General features: G+C 38.6%; 1 protein-coding gene and 1 long non-coding RNA gene across 10 annotated transcripts in view; one reads left to right on the top strand and one right to left on the bottom strand.

Annotated features, from left to right (window-relative positions):
* Positions 1–332: 332 nt before the first annotated feature.
* LOC128811715 (uncharacterized) lies at positions 333–3,710 on the bottom strand. The gene is made up of 3 exons (XR_008438438.1): positions 2,028–3,710; positions 1,345–1,409; positions 333–1,032 (listed from the first exon to the last, which is right to left on the bottom strand). It is a non-coding gene; the product is annotated as an uncharacterized LOC128811715 (long non-coding RNA).
* Positions 3,711–5,091: 1,381 nt separating this feature from the next.
* Positions 5,092–19,844, top strand: part of ZNF438 (zinc finger protein 438) — a 51,188-nt gene continuing 36,435 nt past the window's right edge. For 3 of the 9 annotated variants that reach the window (XM_053978123.1, XM_053978052.1, XM_053978140.1), the window contains exons 1-4: positions 5,092–5,341; positions 7,183–7,264; positions 7,762–7,811; positions 12,407–12,470. The gene's annotated coding sequence lies outside the window, so the exon portion shown is untranslated. The other 6 variants (XM_053978092.1, XM_053978147.1, XM_053978071.1 and 3 more) reach the window with 5 other exon arrangements.

Consider the following 19,844-nt stretch of genomic DNA (forward strand, 5'->3'; position numbering starts at 1 on the left):
GTCTTAATACGCATTCACTGTCACTTTTATGCAAAGGTGTTTCTTAGTAGCATATTAACCACCCTTCCGATTTCCAGCAGTATTTGTTTCAGATATTTTCTTCTCATTTTTCTGAGCTGTAAATTTTGATCTTCTCTGTCCCTTGGATTTTTCCCCTGTATTTATTTTAGTTGCTTGTTCTGCTTATTTGATCTGGATCTTGGCTTCTTTATTATCTTAGTTGGCATTTCTCCTTTTTTTTTTTTTTAATTCCAAAAGCAGTGTTTCAGCACTTAAATGTCTGACAGGTTAATCATGACAAAAAGGAATGTACTTAAATCTCATTATATTTTTCAACTTCAAAGAGTTTTGCTCATATTTATTAATGTAACATCACAATATTTAAGTCAGAATTACCACTGCTGTTTCAAAGGTAGGTGAACTGAGCTGCAGACATTAAAGCTTAAATCTCTTATACATTTAAAAAGTACAAATAGTCAGCAGGAGGCCTAATCTGTAGGAAGCAGGAGAAGTCTGGTACTAAGAGGTTTTTCAAAGCTTGTGTTTGATATTGTCCAAGTTTCCCAACTTCTTTGAGTCTGTGCTCTAGTGCAGTGGATTTAAATACCTTCATCATCTTTAACAAACAGTGTTCGGAAATACTACAAACGTAACTACCTAAACCAACATCAACCTAAATGATTCTCTGCCTGGTCTAAAGCAAACCTGTACTATGCAGTAATACCTTACTGTATGTGGGAGGATTTTCTTTACAGGCGATGTAAAATTCCTCCATGCAGACTAAAGTGCAAGAGAGAACAGTAAGGCAACAATTCATGTCCTAAAACTTCACAGATTATGGGAGGGTGGGAGGTATTACAGTTGTTTGTTGCTGCTGCTGTCCCCAAAAAGGCTCCAGTTCACAGTAACACCAAACACAGTGGCTCCTTTCTTTATGACCATGTTTTGGCATTTCCACTAGCACTGATACATGGCAAAAGCACTGCTGTGCAAACACCTCTATTGATTTAATTCTGAAAATATGACACATTGCTAAATACAAAAAAAAAAAAAAAAAAAAAAAAAAAAAGAGTATTGCAACTTTGTATTTTTTATTACCCTGAATTCTAAGTAGTGCACATTAATACTGTACATCATAAAATTCTTAATCATGTAGGTATACTCTTCAGTTTATTCTATCTGATAATACACTCCTACTCTTCTAAATCAATACCAGTGTAATCTTTAAAACAGTAGCTCCTTGTCTACTGTAGGTTGTAAAAAGAGAAACTATTATCTTCATCAGATATCACAGCTTTCATTTTTTCCTATGGTATTATTTATCGGTGACTAAGGTCTGCTTACTTTCAGTTCTAAGCAGGAACTCATTCTATTACTGCACTTTTAAGAAAAAACTCCTTCCCAAAAGCCTGTAAAATAAGATTGAGATCACTGATACACTTTTCTGAAAAATATTCAGGAAACAGTACTACTGAATATTGTACGTTCAGATGTTGAGGTACCACATCACCAAAAATATTTTCTTCAACTAGTCACAATGAATTCTTTTTCCCAGTATTGTTTTAAAACTTGATATTCCAGATTGACATTAATTATCACTGCTACTAAGTTTCTACAGTATATCATGAAGTAATGCTTGAGGAAAATTAATACACTCTCTAATAGAAATGACTGATCTTTTCTGTGAATACTAAAAATAGTCTATACATTAAGCTTATATTGTCATCAGATCTCTTTTCTTTTTCACCAGCAACAGATATATCCACTGTAGCATTTTGTTTTATTTTTAAATGAAAACTAATAGCTGGTAAAGGCACAAACACATGTGCACATTGGAAAGCATATTTTGTGTCGCTCCAAGTGGCACAGAACACATCAAGAACCATGGTATGCTCATTATGCCACATCTGTGGTTAAGAAAGGCAGTACATACAATGGATATAGTAATACTTTTGCTTAAGCAACAGTTAGGACTTGTATAAATCCAAAAGGAAATATAATTATTTAACACCATTTGGAAGACTCACCTTCAAATTCACTGTATTTGATAAGCTCTGTAACTGCAAACCACTTCAGCTTTAGTGGTACATAAAGGTGAAGAATAAGTATGTTTATTTTTAAAATTCAGTTCCTGTTAAAATTGTCAATGATTTCTAAAGGAAGTATTCTGAAGCGCCAGAACAGTTATTTCAGATACAGAACTTCCAAGTGGAACACATGACTGAAGGAAAGTATCATACCATAAATGTTCTGAAGTGACTTTGAGCCAGTCCACCTGTTTTATCACCACAAATTTAATTTGCCAAGATGCACTTACTGTATTCACAAAACCGTGCTTATGTTCAGAATCGCTAATCCTAATTCACATTTAATTTCAGGAAATCTGAGTTCAAAAAGAGCCTAATCTTTTAACTTCTTTTTATTGTTTGGCTACACTAGAAAAAAGTGTCAGGTACTCAGGATATCTGCTTCCTTAGCTGTCACTTTGCAGCAAGCTGCAGAAATGGGTTTTCAGAAAACTGCACAAATATTTAAAATATATTTCTAATTGTTAGCATACTGTCTATACCTATGCAGTTCAAATTTCAGCCTTAGGTACATGGAAAGAAATGTCAATATTTGGAAGACATTCCAAATTCCTCCTATCTTCTCCCACACTGATTTATTTTTCCACTTTTGGTGCTTTTGGACTTATTATCACGACGGCATCATGATGCTAAGTACATGATAGCAAAAAACATCAGAATTAAATTCTTAGCTTAACACCACTTCCTCCTTTCCCTTACTCCCACTTCCCAGAAGCTGTGTCAATGCTTTTGCACAGATTCTTTGTTCCAGCTGTGGCTAGGGGATCCCTGTCACCCCTTCTTCCAGCAAAGGGCTGTGGTAGAAAGCTGTGCTGGGTGCGGGATCATGGGAGATGGGGGTGTCTTGGCAGAACACATGCAAGAGGAGCTCGTGAAGATGGAGACAGTCCTGCATCACAGGATGAGACTGGAAAAGGACGTGGCCTCAATAAACTTCGAAGTGGTACAGAAAGAAGTCCTTTTCTTCCCCACAAGTAACATCTCCATGGTAGAAGAGATGGTTAGAAGAAGGTCAAGAAAAGAGGTTGTTTTTTTTTAATTCTGAATGCTGTTTCTCTTTTCACACCTACACATTATACACTTCCCTTCTTTCTTCTGTGCCTTCCCACCTCTCTCCTGCCCAAATAACTTCTCCTTTCAGCCTCCTCTTAAATCCCATATTATCCTATTTCTGTCAGACTTTCATTTTTCCTTTCAGAGAACCATAGAATTATAGAACCATTTAGATTGGAAAAGACTTTAAGATCATCTTGTCCAACTGTTAACACAGCACTGTGAAGTCCACCACTATACCATGTTCCTAAGCTCAATGTCTTTTAAACACCTTTTTAAACATCTTTTAAGTACCTCCAGGGATGGTGACTCCATCACTGCCCCTGGCAGCCTGCTCCAGTGTTTAATAACCCTTCTGGAGAAGAAATTCTTACCAATATCCAATCTACCCCTCCCCTGAAGGGGGCAGAAGAGACTGATGCCCACCTGGGCACTCACTGGCTCATGTTCAGCTGCTGTCCACCAATACTCTCAGGTCCTTTTCCACCAGGCAGTTTTCCAGACGCTCTCCCCCCAGCCTGTAGCACTGCAGGGGTTGTTGTGACCCAAGTGCAGGGTCCGGTATTTGGCCTTCTTGAACCTTGTACCACTGGACTCACCCCATGGTGAGGCCAGATCCCTCTGCAGATCCATGGCCAGATCCCTCTGCAGAGCCTTCCAACTTTCCAGTTGATCAACATTTCTGCTCAACTTGTGTAAGCAGACTGAGGGTGTTCTTGGTCTCCTCAATCAGATCATGAGTAAAGATATTCAATGTGCCTGACCCCAACACTGAGCTCTGAGGAACACCACTGGTAACCAGTGACCAGCTGGATGTAGCTCCATTCACCAACTCTCTCTAGGCCTGGCCATCTGGACAGTTTTTTTACACAATGAAGAACACACTTGTCCAAGCCATGAGCAGTAGTTTCTCCAGAATGCTGTGAGAAACCATGTCAAAGGCTTTACTGATGCATAGGTAGACATACCCACAGCCTTTCCCTCATCCACTAAGTGGGTCACCCTGTCACAGAGGAACAGGTCAGTCAATCAGGACCTGCCTTTAATAAACCCATGTTAGCTGGGCCTGATTACCTGTACATGCTGTGTGAGGCTGTGAGGAGACTCAATATAATTTGCTCCATATCCAAACTAAACCTTCCCTGTCACAACTTTGAGGCGGTTTCCTTTTGTCCCATCACTTGTTACTTGTGAGACTGGCTCCAACCTCACTCCACCCTCCTTTTAGGTAGCTCTGAAGAGCAATTAGGTTCTCCTTGTTCCTCCTTTTTTCCAGACTAAACACCCTCAGCTCCCTCAGCTGCTCCTCCATTAGACTTGTCCTTCAGATGCTTCACCAGCTTTGCTGCCTTTCCCTGGACACGCTCCAGCACCTCAATGTTTGCTTTAAAATGAGGGCCCCAAACCCAAGGCCAGTACTTGAGACATGACCTCACCACTGCCAAGTACTGAAGCACACTCACTGTCCTCATCTTGCTGGCCACACTATTGCTGATACAGGCCTGGAGGCCACTGGCCTTCAAGTTGTCTCATGTTCAGCCATCTGCACCCTCTCTGACCCAGTGCTTTCAAGCCCCGTACGCTTATTTTCCAGCACGATTTCTGTACTTTTTAGAGATTCCTTTTGCTGGCTTGCCCCTCAAAACCCCTATACCACTGCCTGACAGCCATCAGTTTTGGGGACCGGCTGGGAGCGCAGCTCCCCCTCCGCCGGTGTCTGGCTGGGACGAGGAGGGAAGGCCGCACTCAGCACAGCGGCGCCCGAGGCCGGAGCCCCGTATCCCCAGAGCGGCGCCGCCCGAGCGCGGTCGCAGAACAAGCCCCGGCCCCGCCACCCCTTTCCCTCCGACAGCCCCCGCCCGCCGGCGGCCCCGCCCCTGCGCCTTCCCGCGGGGGTGACGCCGCCGCCCCGCGCCGCGGAGGCGGGACCCGGGCACGGCGGGTGTTCGTAAGTTCCTTCCCCCCGCGGCGGTGGGGCCGCGGCCCGGGCTGGGGGCGGGCGGCGCCGGGGCGCGGCTGTCCCGCTCTCTCCCCGCCTGCGGAGCCGGCTGGCGGCACGGGGCCGGGAAGCAAGAGGCGGAGGGGTGGTGGCTCCCGGAGGGGCGGGCGCCTCCTCCGGCCCTCACTCGGTGAGCCCGAGGGACTCCTCGCCGGGCACTGCCGCCGGAGCTCCGCGCCTGCGGGGCCTTTGGCTCGCTCCGGTACGGCACAGCTGGTCCCGCGGCTCGGCCGAGGCGCCGGGCGGCGCCGAGGGCTCGGCAGCGTTCCCCGGGCCGCCGGGGTGTGTGCGGGGCCCGGCTCCCGCCGCCGGAGCCCGGGAGCGGCGGTGCGGGGCCTGCGGCTTTCGGCCGGGGGCGCCGTGTGAGCTCAGAGCCAGCGCGGCCAGCCGAGCCCCGGCCCGCGGGTGTCACAGCCCGGCCCGGGGGATCAGCCCGGCGAGTGCAGAGACTGCGAGAGGGCGTGACTGCTGTTGCCGGTTCTGATGTTATAATAAAGACCTGCAGAAAGGCCGCACTATGACCGGTTCCTACAAGTCACGATGGTTGCTTGTACAGCTCAGGCTTTTTTCCGTGGTGGCCGTAGAGCGTGACCTCTGTGAGTGGTGGCAGCGGGTGCCTCCAGGTTCTGTGGCAGCGTTTGGCTCCTGCGCGGTCCCTGCCAGCGTGAGTCAGGGCTGTGCGCCGAGCTCTTGACTCCGAGGCCTGAGCGATGTTTCATAACCTTGCTGCTGCTTCCATAAAAGTACAAATACGATGTGCAGTCCTCTCGGGCTCCTTACGGTTTGGAAGGAACTGACAGCCAAAGGCGTTTTGTCCTGTGGCTGCAGAAATGGATGCAGTAAATGGGTGTAGTGTTTGTGTGTAACTTACTGAGGCCTGTCAGCTTATGAATCCATTGGAACTTTTAATAATGACATCAGGGGCATATCCCCGGTTCCAAGTGATCAGATGTGTCTGGCATAGATAATAAAGGACGGGAAGCATTTTAAAGCCGCATAAAAGAGTTTTCAAAAGACTGTGCAAATGTCTACAGCATGGCAGATTTGAAACTATACGAAAGATTGGCTTGTTTCAATTTATTTTGCCCCTAAGTCATGCTCTATTAAAAGATTTACCTAGTTCTATACCTAAATTAAAATCAATGTGGTATGTCTTGTGCTTAATTCCTTCTCCAACATAACTGTTGCTGAAGCTTTTTAATGTGTATTAAAGTCTCAGTCAACAGCCTAGCCCTTAAATGCTGTATAGTTAAGCTAATTATAGTCTTGAATTTTCTTGTACTAATTTATTTGAACCTGTAATATGCCATTAAAAGTGGTCTTTCATGGTATTATTCCTTAATAAAAAGGAAAGAGGAGGATAACATAGGGTAAACACAGTTCCCTTGGATCACAGTAGTTTATGTGCAGTTTTTTTCCCCACAGAACTATTCAGCAATCAAAATACTGAGCTGTTGTTCTTTTGTTTGTTTGTTTTTTCAAGAACTTGGTTGTAGCTAGTTATTTTTAGTAATAGTTTAAGTTACTTAGTTTAAGTTTTTCAAAGTTACTTTTATGTAAAGCAAAATACATCAAAGATGAGTGCTTATTTTTTCTGCTTAAGTAGCTAGAAGAATTGTATTTTTTCCAACTTAGAGTTTGTCAAAAGACAGAAAGGAAAAGGAAGAAATAAAGTGCATGACAAGTCATATATTTAAAATATTTTTCATAATGATCTAATGTTCTTAGTATTTAATTCTAAAGATATTCTTGGGTAATGGTAACTGGAGGATCAGAAGAAAGCCAGCACTATGCAAATGTTTTTAGCTTTTGGGCAGGCCGTTAAAGAAATAGATTGTGGGGTAGCTGAAGTTGTAGTTGAAGTGTTTTTCAAAGCATTTAATGAAGAAAATACTAGTTTCTTATGTTTCCTGCATCTCATTTGTGGGTGAGACTATTAGAACTAGCAATGACAGGGAGAGCATATATGGGATATTTCTGACTGTCTCATGTGAAGGCTTAGAAATTTATAGTGATTGTCACACATATGTTTTTGATGTACAGGTTCAAGGATTATGTTGTACTAGGTGGAAGGAGTGTTCTTCATCAGTGACTTGGACTGTTTCAAGCATTTTTATGTGCACAGGTAAAACATTTATAGAAGTGGTTTAATGTTTTAAATGTCCGTGTGAAACTGGTGATGGTTTTATGTATTTATTTGCACCTAAGGAGGTAGATGGTGTCAGGCCAAAGTGAAATAGCCTAATGTTGAATGTAGAACTTGGATTGGAAGCTGACTGGAAATAATACTGCAGTTGCAATTAAAGAAACTTCAGTGTTTTTAAAGTGCATGGAAAAATCAGAAATGTATGAACTTCCATTGGTTATTTTAACAATATTTATTCAGATATTTATTATTGTAATCTATAGTAAAAAGTCCTGTTAATGTATGGTATGCCTCAGAGGAGATGCTGTTGTATTGTGGGTGAACATGTTTTATTAGAATTCTTGTTTATTTACCACTTCCTAAAATGTTTATCTCTTCTATTAAATATGATTTTCTGTCCTTTGCTAAATGTATTTCCTGAGATATTGGAACTTTCCGTTGTTTTTGTTTGTTTGTTTTTTATTTCCTTGAAATAGGAATTAAGATGGATGAAATGTTTCATTGGTCATAGCAGCAGCAGAATAAGGTGGGTATGTTGAAAGATTACCATTAAGGTCTTTGCAGAATGTTTTATATTTTGATTCTGTGTTCATCTGAACACAAAGACAGTTTTTGCCTCTGTGTTTGAGTTGCTGTTTATTTGCACATGTAAAAGTCTTTATGGTCATTGAGGGTATACTCCATTGGGCTTGTACTCCAGTGAAACTAATTGTTTTCATAATTTCCATAAAATATATTAGTGCTTCAGCAGCAGGAAAGTATGTTTTGATGCTCATCCTTATTTGCAGTCAAGACAAGACATGGGCCTTATTTACTAAAACTTAATATTTCATGTTGGCATTTTAATTCACTCACAAAGATCCAGAAGGTGTTTTAGTTAAAAAGATTTTTTAAAAACAAATTTAAAACATGACCATATATTTTTACAAGACAAACACTGGCAAATAAGAGAAACAGTGCTACTTGAGTAATAATTGAGCCCTTTCTCATGGAGTGTATTTGCATGTTGTTGTCAAAGTTAAATGAATTACAGACTTCTTCACAATGTAACCACCATTAAATTATATGACACAGATCTTTATTTTTAAATTTTTAATTTTTTATTTTTAAACATTTTTTATTTATTTTATTTTTTTATTTCAAAAATAAAAAGTTGTGGTTTTTTTTTTAATTTCATTCTTTCTTGTACTAATGTAATAAAGAGATTCTTACTGCTAGCTTAAAATGGCATTTTGAGAATGCTGTTGTCTTTGTATTGTATTTGCTCTATGACTATTGGTCTTGTCACCTCATGAAACCACAGAACAACTGGGTCAAAACCATCCTATTCAAATATCTTGAAGTGTGATATTTGCTAATTAAGTGTGTCTTTGACTTACTGTATTACAGTACTGTATTTGCTGGTATTGGTTTGTCGCTAATTGGCTGATTAAACCTAGTGTCAGTAGTATTCAAGCATTACTTTTTTAAAGGACTGATTTCATGGGTATTTATAGTATAATTGAATGTTGTAGGAAAGTTAGCATGGTTTGTGTAGCAATGTGTTGTAATCTGATAACTCTTGTGCTTAATATCAAGAACGTAATTAAAACACCATAAATCTTGCTGTGGTAGAACTATACTGTGTATTGAACAAGGATGTGAAAGGGCATCAATTAAGGAGAGACTGTCTTTGCTTTGTCACTTCAGTCTTTTAGTCTTTTAGGAAATAATATTTTCCTCACCTAAACTGCGAACTGTTCTTTTTCTCTTTGGTTCTTTTCTTGCATCTTTTTGAAGGCTATACAGTACTGAAAGCCTTGCTTGAAGGGAGACTGGCTGGTGTCCTCATACCAGAAGTTTAGTACTTAGCTGTTAGTACACCTTGAATTGTTGCACAAATGGAAAGAAAAGAATGTAATCAATAGCTCAGTCCATCTTTCAGAATTGTAATGCATTGTGGCCACTTCATTTATGGTTAGAGTTTTATTTTTTGCAAAATAATGAGATTTTTTTTTTCATGGCATCACATAAAGAGTAAAATTATGGAGTATTGAATCATAAACTTTTTTTTTTTTTGAAGTGTGACTTTTACTTTTAGAGGCTGCTGTAGGATGTTAATTTCTGTGTATGCATCATGTTTCATTCTGTGGCTTAGCAGTTTATTGTTTTTCAGAAAGTCTAAACCCGGGATTGTTGGTTTAGGAAAACTGTCATGGTTAATGCCAAGAAGAGGTCATGTGGTGAGCTTCAGAGCTGGGCTATCTCAGCCCTGCTGAAGAGCCTCTGTCACAGCAAGTCACTGGGGAGACAGGAGTACTCTTGTGCCTCACTTGTGTATTTGCCAGGAGAAGCAGGTGCTAAAGAGATGGAGAAGCAGCTTGGAAAATTGTGGGGAAAGAAACAACTTCTGGGAGACTTACTAGGATCTATCGCTGAAATTGGTTTAAGATATTAGCTTGGTTGTAAGTCACAGTTCCAGGGAAAGTTTTTGTTCAAGTGTGGGTGGCAGAGCAGTCAGAGCTATGTTCCCATACTCAAGTCTTTTTCATGAAGCCCTTTGTTACCAGAGTGCTGAAATGTCTGTAGGAATTATTTAATGGTTTTACGTGACCCAAAAGCAGAAACCAAATTAAAAGAAAATCCCTCAAAGGTGCATTGTCTTAATTTTTGGTGCATTATTCAACTGTTAAGGACAATTGCAAGGCACTGTGTCTCTTCTTCAAAGGATCTTTATCTTGGGCCAACACTATGAAAATGGTGTATGGTGAAAAATTACAGCTTAGACTGATACCGTTGCTGTCATTGCTCACCTTTTAAACATACTTTTAAAAATACCTGTGCTTCTTTGCCACTTCACTTCTCTTATATGTATGTTTGTGGTTATTTGGGATTTACTGTGGAAAGTAGGGATTTTACAAAAATGTTACTGATTTTTATAGTTTTCAGCTTACTTCAGTCTTCTGCTGAATGACATAGAACTTAATTCTGGTGGACTTTTTTGGCCATCACTGGTTGGCTTCCCTAAGGGAGACTACAGTTTGCTGATTGTGAGGGTGTGTGATGTCAGATTTATATCAGGCTGTCCTGTCAAAGAGTGCTACATACACCAAGACATTAAGTTCTGACAGTTTTTGCTCTTCCTCAGCTCAATCAAAACAGAACCACTGGTGAAGAAACAAGGTAGATCCATGTTTTTAGGAAGCAGGGCAGTAAAGCTGAACTACCCAAAGCTGGTCTCTGCTAATTGTGTGCAGTGTCCTAAAGATAAAACTATATGACCCCTCAAAATTCTGTTAGGGAATTCAGAAGGGTCAGTCTATAGAAACCTGCATAGTCCTGTTGTGAATGTAAGCGTAGTACTCTGTGTGTGATGAATCAAGCACTTAGAAGTTAGCAGCTTGCCAGTAAAATAATATGGATGTTCAGGGGGTTGTGTTGCTTTTGTCATCAACAGATTTTGAGGCTTTACTGAAGCAGGAAAACAAATCAGTATTGGATTTAGAAAAAAGGAACTGTTCTATATTACAGGACTGAAACGGAGACCACCCAAAAGCCTTCAGCTGGTTTTTGTTATTTTCACAAATAGTTTGTTCTTTTAGCAGAGTGTTTAAGAACAGAGAGTCAGGTCAATTGCTCTATTACGTTTTTCCCTAAACAACAATATTAAGCAAACTTTACAATATTGTTCATTATTGAGGAAAAAAAAGTCTTTTAGATTCTCTTTTTTTTAGCTTCCAGAGAAAAATAGTGATAGGCTGTTGTGATTTCAAATCTTCAAATTGTAAATGTAATGCACTGTGTTTTTGGAAAATTCTTGTAGTTTTGGCTGGATTGTGCCTTGTAAGGGCCAATATAGTATCCATTATATTTTGTGATATTTAGTAAGTTAATTCAGAGATGTTATATATTTTCCATAGTTCTGGTAGAATAAGTAGGATTCAGAATATTCTTGTCCTCCATATAGTATAAGTTATCTTTTTTATTACAGTCTTTATTTTTCAAAGGGTGGGTCTTCTGTATTTTTACTGACTTGTTTTTGTGCCAAAGCACACTTGGGTCCTCACTAAAGACCTAAAAGCAAAAAGTCCTGGGCAGTTACCTTTGCTTAGTGTGTGTTTGTGTTCTCCTGTAAACCAGTGATTTTCTTTCTGGGAAGGTACCCTGATAGGCAAATGAGAAAGATTTGCAGACTGTATGGGTGTGATACAAAGAATAAATTATGCTGAAGGACAAAAAAGCAAAGACTACCTGGCCCCAAATGATGTCTTGGCATGTTAGTAATGCTGCATACTCAAAGTAGGGGAAAATTGTGTGTTAAGAACCTTGTTTCTTTGCTTTACTTCTGATACCTGTGTTCATACTTGCAATCAAACTAAACAAAGTGTGATGGAGTATAAAATGCTATGGTAAAAGTCACTATCTTACTGTCATACAGCATGCCATCACAGTGGATGTGGTGCTGGAAGCCTCTAAGAGGGATGTAGAGAAGAAGGCAATCAGGGAAGAGTCTACAAAAGGAATCTGGGGATGGAAATTTGCTTTTATAAAGAGAATTTGGAAAAAAAGAAGAGATTCTTTAGCCTTTGAAAGGCAGTGAATATGGAGAGTATAACACAAGTACACAGAAAGATGAATTGTTTGAGAGAAGTAACTCAAAAGCTTTTGTTTTGTTGGTTTGTGCTATAAGAGTAAGGGGACATTCTGTGAAATTAGGGTGACAAAGTGAGAAAGGAAACTTGAGAGGATTTGTTTCTTAATAAACTGGTAAGACTGAGCTCTGCAGTCTAGGGATAATTTTAATTTAGAAAATTCTAGTAGAAACTGGATAAGTTAGAGTGCAAGAATATTTACAGAGGCTCAGGTTACCTTTTCTCCTGAAAGAATATAATCCCTCATCTTTTTGTCACTTGCAAAATTATTTTTTCTATCATGATTTTTAATAAAGCTCATCTAAAAACCATGTGTTGATGGTATGAGTAAAGGAATTAAGCCTATCCCTAGTTTGTTTATGGGAGAGTTATAGCATCTCCTAATTTGTTCTCTTTCCCTGTATTGGATTATATCTAGGTGAGATACCCACTAGGTAATATATCTAGTTCCCTGGGTAGGATGCACTGATTTACTTTGTTTCTCTTGTAGATGCATATACTGAAGAAGAGGTTTTAGGGATTAACATCAGGGTCCTCATGAAACTGGAAAGAATGTACGTAGGCCAGTTGTTTTTGTGACTTGCTACTCCTGAAACACTGTTCTGTTCAGCTTTTTCTATTGCCTGGGCTCATGCATTAAGTTGATGTTCCTGCAGTAATTTAATTTGAGTCAGTACACAAGTTTGTTCTGTACCTAGAGTGATGGAATATTTTGGAAGGATGAAATGAGCTAACGTTGGCCTTCTGTGTCAGCCTGCCAACTCCCAGCAAGTATGTAAAAAGTCATAAAAATAGCAGTGGGGGTATCTTAATTAAATGAGCATGCTTGTCGCTTTGCCAGTCTTTTCTCTTGGCATGGTTTGAGTCCTAGAAACTGTTTGCTTTCAGTCTCTATCAAACTCAAATATAAAACTGTGTGATAAAAGCATCAGAAGCAGTGTTCTACAGGAAAAGACTGTAGAATCGCCTTTTTCTCATTCCCACTTAAATGTCCTTTTCTCTCCGTTTAGTGCAGGCTGCAGTTTTTACTTTTCGTGTGTTTAGCAGCAGATTGAGTTAAATTTGATGTATTTGGCTCTAGAGCAGCAAAGAGCAGATGTCACGGAGGTGCCATGACAGGAATAAAAAAATTCAGAAGGCTTATGGGAATTTGGGGGTGAGGGGAAAGTGTTCCTCCTATTTTTTCCATGCTAGAATCTGTATTATAACATTTAGAGCTGGCATTCAGTTCAAAACTTGCTGTGCTGCAAGGCTTGATGCATTGACACAGACATTCTTTCCCATAGCTCAAATTGTGGAAACAGAGTTTATTTATAAAATAAAACATGCCTGTGAAATTATAATTGATACCTTAATTACAGGGAACTTGCCTGAACGATGGTAACTTAGCAATCCGTGGGACATTTTCCTGGCTTAGAATAGACACGATTTATACTGAAACATTTTCTCTGCATGAATCCTAGAAATGGAATTCCCTTGTCAAGGCAGAAAAACTTCAGTAACTGAGAGGTACTCTGCCAGGGATGATAAGTCTTAAGTAACAGTCAACTTTTAAACATTATTTAGGGTTGGAACATCTGAAAAGTAAACTTTGCTATTCGGGATTGTCACTATTTGAAAAATATGCATTTAAAAGCCACCACTACATGTTGCCATTCTTTACATAATCAGGTGGGTCCCAGATGTATATGGGATCCTGGAGGAGTTTCTTGCTTTGGGTTATTTCTTTTCACTTTTGCAGATTAACACAATGCTCTGAAAGTCAGTGGTGGCTTCTTCTTTCTTTAAATTTTACCTTATTAAGAGCCATTTCTGAAAAAAAACTGGTGAAGTTTGTTAGTTGGCAGCCTGATTGCTTGTTTGTCTTTCTTTCTCACATCTTTGTTTTTCATTGATCATCTACTTGCACTACAAGAGTGTATATTGCTACAGTATAGTTTATAGAAACATAAATACAATGTAATTTACATAATATTTACATTTACATAATTTTGGTTGCAGGTTGCTGTATTTGAAAATTGTGCCAATTCTCTGTTGTTGTATGTGTAGAATGAGGTACTTGATAATTTCTGGAGGAATTTTTTTTTTTTTTTTCTGTGATGAAAACGTTTATTTACACAGTGATCTGGAGGAGAGGACAGTAATAAATCTACTTTTCCTTGAGGTGGTACTCACTGATCTTGCATTAGTATTTTAGGAAACCACATTGACTCCTGCTTTGGGTCTTCTATTCTGGCGGTGAAGCTGAACTATTGTCTAGCTCTTATAATTTGCTGGGGAGATGGGATTTGAAATAAAAGGAATGTATGTTATTGTGCATTTAGTAACAATATGAAGTCTGACTTTATTTTAAAAAGCAATTAATATAGTGGGGTCATGTGACAGAAGCATCGTATATGTAAGGTATATAATGTATAGTGCTCTGTTCTCCTCTACAAAGTCCTGAGTGGAGTGTGCTGCTGTTCAGGTTTGAGAGCAAATCTTCCCATGTCTTTTGCTGAAGAAAAATGTCAGTGCACTGCTAAAAGAACACAGGACTAACTTGCCTGTTGGCTGTAACATGTTGGGTTTTCTTGGTTAGTTAGCTAATTTCAGTGACTTGAAAGTGACAGGCCTGGAGATAATTGTGGTCAGAGCTGTTCCAAGAAGTTTGAGTGAAGCCTTTTGGATTTCCTAAATGATAAGGAAGCCAGGTTTGATCAACAGCTGCTGGGAGAGCTATTCAGACACTGAGTCTAGTCCAGTGCAGGATTTTTCACCTCTGGCCAGTTTAGAGCATGTACTGCCCAAGGTGAGCTGCTGAAACTAACAGTTTTGGTGTATTTGATTACCATCATTTATGCTTGCCCTGAGCTTCACTTCTTACAGCAATTTTTCACCTGGTTGTCAAATTTCTTTGTGTCAGAAGGACTTTGTGACTACATAAAAAAATTAGAAAAATGGTTATGTTGTGGATTCTATATTTAAAGACTGTTCTAGCTGATTTAAGTAATTAAGTATTTGTAAGGTTTCTTTTACATGATGAGATTTTGAAACTGTAGAGTGTTTAGGCTAGATCAAGGTTGTTCCTGTTTTATTTCTCTTTTAATGATTTCATGCAAGTGTCAAACCTACATTTATGTACTAGCATGGTTTGAAGATAGCTGGGTATTGTGAGAAGAGCTGGTCTAGGGTGTTATTAAGGTGTAATCGATCTAATTCACTGCAAAAGGTTTGAAACCTTTTTGAAGGTGTTTTTTGCATCTAAAAATCTTCAAATATTTGGTATAAAATATTGCTGTTTATTGGAAAGTGAAATTTCTGTTCAATTTTGAAAGAAAGCTTTGTTCATGTTCAGTATTAAAGTGGACCAAACTTGCTTTTCTTTTTCAATTTTAAAGTTATTCTACACTTACAGAAATGTAGATACTTTTGAAAGATTTAGCTGATCAGCTTTTGAGAAGTGTAAAAATTCCTTAGGTTAATAATAATACTAACAAAATTGATGGAAACTCCTGAATATACAACTGGTTTCTTCTGGGTAAGTCTCTTCCTGTTCCAGGAAGCTGTTCATTTTGGGAAAGCAAAAAAATAAAAACCTGTGAAATCTTAGTTATACAGTTAATTAAAACCCGTAACAACTGTTATTCCCATAGTTGTGGAATAATGGGTTTTAATTTGACCATCATCAAAAATGCAAGTCAAGGAAAAAGAATAATGTATTGATGGTAGTATCTAAGAATTTGTAAAGCATCTTTCCCCTAGAAAACAAAAAGTTAAAAAGTAACTTGTAAAGTGGACTGTACCTGTAGACTATTGCAAGTGTCCTATTGGGGGAATAGGACAGGCTAAGTATCCGAGCCTTATTTAACCCTGAGGGATTTCAGTGATGAGAGATGTAATTAACTTGGGCATGTGAACCTTTTTTTATCAAAGTGGAATTATGTTTTAAAGTGTTCAATAATGAAAATGACTTATTTGAATTCTCTTCATATTATTTCAAACATGAAACACTAGAAAGACCATTTCCAAAATATTTATTGATAATTGCGAAATTAATAGATAAACGTAAAGAATTCATAGATGTTAGTAATGATTGAGAGAGAATAGCCATGCTTGCCTAGTGGAGGATATTTACAGAGAATAGTTTCAGGTTTTCTTTACTGGCCTCTCTCTCTCTCCAAGATTTGGTGTCGGTGCTGTAGTTACCTGATAATTCAGTTTTTGGTAATTATCTTTAGAAAGCTGCTCTAGATTGGGAAGGATAAAATGTTTAACGTGTATACTTGCAGTAAGGAAGGCACTGGGTGGGAATACTAATTCGTGTTAGGTTGGCTGATTGTAGATGTCCCCAAAAGAGGAAGTTTTAAATTTCTTTTGAGATCAAGTCATGTTACAAATAACTGTATTTAGAAGCATAGTAATTTTCAAAGCTATTTTCTTTGGATTTAACTTTTTCATTACAAAGTGGTTTCACAGGCCCAAAATACGACATTTTTTACTTTAAGGATTACTTTAAGGATTAAGTTGATTACATTTCTTTCTAGAAATAAGGGGAATGGCAGTAACCTCCCAATTAAAGAGCATTAGTTGTAGTAGCACACTAGAATCGTGGAATATCCTGAGTTGGAAGGGGTTTACAAGGATATCTGGGTTCAACTCCTACAAGTTTTCAGATGCAAATTCTACAGAGGTTTCACAAAGAGCAGATGTGGCCAGGTGGAAAATGTCCATTTGCAAAGGAATCCTGTGCAGTGCCCAGTGTTGTGAGCCACAGTGCTGCCTCAGGGTGCAGCAGATGAGTCAGTGGTAAATTCATGTGTTGAGAGGAATGCTCAGTTTCTGATGTGCTGCCTGTGCTTGGGAGGTACAGGGAACCCTTCCCATGGCTGCTGCCACCAATGCATTTGCTCAGTAATAGCCCTGTATATAATAGTAGGCAGCTCCTGGCTTCTGACAGACTTCAGTCAGCTCACCTGGCTGAAAATAGGCTGTGGTTTTAAACACATTGAACTAAAAAAACCATACAGTATCACTGGGAGTATTTTTGCTTTATACGTACAAGTCCTTTGCAAACAGAATATCTTGCAACAATATTGAAATATTTTTTTCTGACCGATGAACAGTGTTATATGCTGCTATAAGATTCATGTTGCATTTATAGCTATTGAAAAACTAGTGGTTCATCCACTAGTTCATTTTTTTGGCTAACATCTTGTATGAATATTGTACTGCCAAATCTTTAATCTGCTGGGGAGACAGACAAATTTAGGAGAAGTGACTTTAATCTTTGAAGAACGTGTATTGACTGGGAAAGCTAGTTCAGTTTGTTTTTGCAAATCACCAATCCTTAGAAGTGGGATTAAGTTTAGTGCAGGAGAAAATGGAACTTTCCCTTTGTCTCCAGAGTGAGGTCATGGTGCTTGTGTCTTTTCAGCCTCCATCACAGTAAAATAATAGAAAATATAATTGTTTCATGTTTCAGTTTTATCTCCTGAAGAATGGGAGTTACGGTTACTTGTGCAGGCTGTAATGTCAGCAATTACTTCTTGTCCTTGTTGTTTCTTTACTGTGCTGTCTCTGCCCTATTTGCATGCCCATATTTGAAATTCTCATGTGCTGCTTTTGTATTTTCCTCTTTTTTTTGCCCCTTGATTTTATTTATTTAGAGATTCCACTGAGCAGGTAGCTGAGTAGACTATGGCTGTGCAGGAATTGGTTGTGCATGTGGCTTTAGTGATGGCAAAATCCCACCCACCTTAGATGTGAAGGCAAGGAAAAGTAAACAAAACAGAATCCAACAGAAGAGATGAGAAAAGAAAAGCTTTGGTAGTAAAGAAAGGTAGAGAGGAACACCTGAGTCAGAAGGTTGAAAGAAAAGCTAAAGTGATACACTGGTTTTGGCAGTGCAATGTGTCATGATGATGTTCTGATTTGTAATTTTAAGAACAGCTAAAAGAGTGTGTTGCTTAAATAAGTTAATTCACTGATTCTTTTTTTAATTGTAAAAGTATCTTTTAATCTCATTTTTCAGTAGAGCAGATATACACTAGGACACATTTTAGGGGAGCTTCTTTTTGTTTAATGAGGATATATTGTAATTTTAATCAATAAATTAATAAAAACACTAGTGCTTGGTTGCTTTATTGCTTATCTCTTATCTGACTGGGGTTATGTATAGCATTATTAGGTCTTGGTAGATTTGAAGGAATGCTATTTTCCTTAATGAGTAGCTTAGGAAAAAAATCTCATCTCACTAAAATGGATCCTGGTTCTGTATGAAGGACAAGCGTGTGATCACTGTTTACTTTCCAGTATCACACTTGAAGGCTTTCTAACTAGACTGAACTACAGTCAGGTCACTCGAATTTCCCCATGTCCCTAGAGAATAGAAATTGTTTCACCAGCAAATACATGGAGTACCTTGAGCCCATTCTGCTCAACTACTCTACTCTACAACTCACTCTACTACTTTGAGTTACGGGGTTTATATCAGAATTTAGGAGATTAATTTTTATGGAATAGGTGACTGAGAGAGCTAGCATTCTTGCTTGAATAATGCCCTACGTATTTTGGACAGAGATTTTCTTGACTAAATAAGAATAAGATATTTAACCATCTTCTAGAGGGAACACTGTTTGGTCAGTGTAAATTTAAAAGAAAATTCCAGAAGAGGCAACTGACCATTCTTGTGTGATGTTTGCAACTTTTTCATGTTTCTTCTGGGCTTTAATTATATTATATACATGGCAAGAAGAAAGACTAGGGGGTTTGTTCTTTTCATGGAGGTGTAGCTTTATCACATCGTTGGGAATTTATAGCCTAGTAATATATAGTGTTTTTTCCATTCCTGTGTTTTGCAATTGGTTTGTACAGCCTTATAGTCTGGCAGCTGAGAGTTCACTTTTTCATGACTTTTTTTTGGCAGGAAAGGGTTACTGTTCACATTTCCTGTGTAATTCCTTCTGATCTTGCTGGGCTGTAATTACTTTCTTGATGTTAAACATTCCCAGGCTCCTATAACCCTCTAGCCTGCTTGCACTGGCCAAGTTTGTCCCAGGTGATCATGTGGGCGAACCTCCTGTTTTTAAGGATAAAAATCTCTCCTTCCTGTGTAAGATAGGCTACATACTCATTCCTTTGCTGTGCAATCCCAAGAGAAATCTTTTAAAAAATAATAATAAGGTAGCACATCACTCTTTTTAGAGTCAGACTTAGCAGCCAAAATGCATGACAAATCAAGTGTGTGGGTTTAGAATTTGCTGAATCTTTGTTGAATGACTGTGAGTTCACATTGAAGATTATTTTTTCTTAATACATTTGGAAAATAGGTTATGATATAAAAAAGACAGATTTTGACTGTAGCTTCTTACTTTTGACCATATAATTGCCAAATCTTTTTAAGCTTGTTTGAATGTAGAACTACTTAGCTGAGCCTTCAGGAATCTTTTTTCTTTTGAATTCTTTGCAGTAGCTGCATATTAAAAAAAAAAAAAAAACAAAAAGAAAACCCCAGAATTTTACTCAATTCTGTCTTTCTTACATAGTTCAGTTATCTTGTGTTTCTTCTGATTTTCAATTTTAGTATATAAACAGTAAACCCAAGGTATTATTTTGTTTTTAAATAGAAGTGACTGTATACTACTGAAAAATGTTGATTTCAGAGGTGTGGGAACTGAAGCATTCTGTTCTGCAAAGGCACCAAAAGGTTTTCTGTGCTGCTCTTCAGCTTTAATGTGGAGGAGACACCTGTAAGAATGTGAGTGAAGTTTGTTTTCCATGACCTTTATGCTGTTTTCTCACAGTGCCAAGAAAGATGAAAGGTTGTGATGGCAGGGTTTTTTTAGGGTGTGAGGAGTTGTAATGTGCTTATACTTTGACACTGGTGAATGTTGGGTTGGTTTTTTTTTTTTTTTTTTTTTTTTTTTTTTTTTGTTTTTTTTTTTTTT

Source organism: Vidua macroura, chromosome 1 (genome assembly GCF_024509145.1).
Source record: "Vidua macroura isolate BioBank_ID:100142 chromosome 1, ASM2450914v1, whole genome shotgun sequence".
NCBI lineage: Eukaryota > Metazoa > Chordata > Aves > Passeriformes > Viduidae > Vidua > Vidua macroura.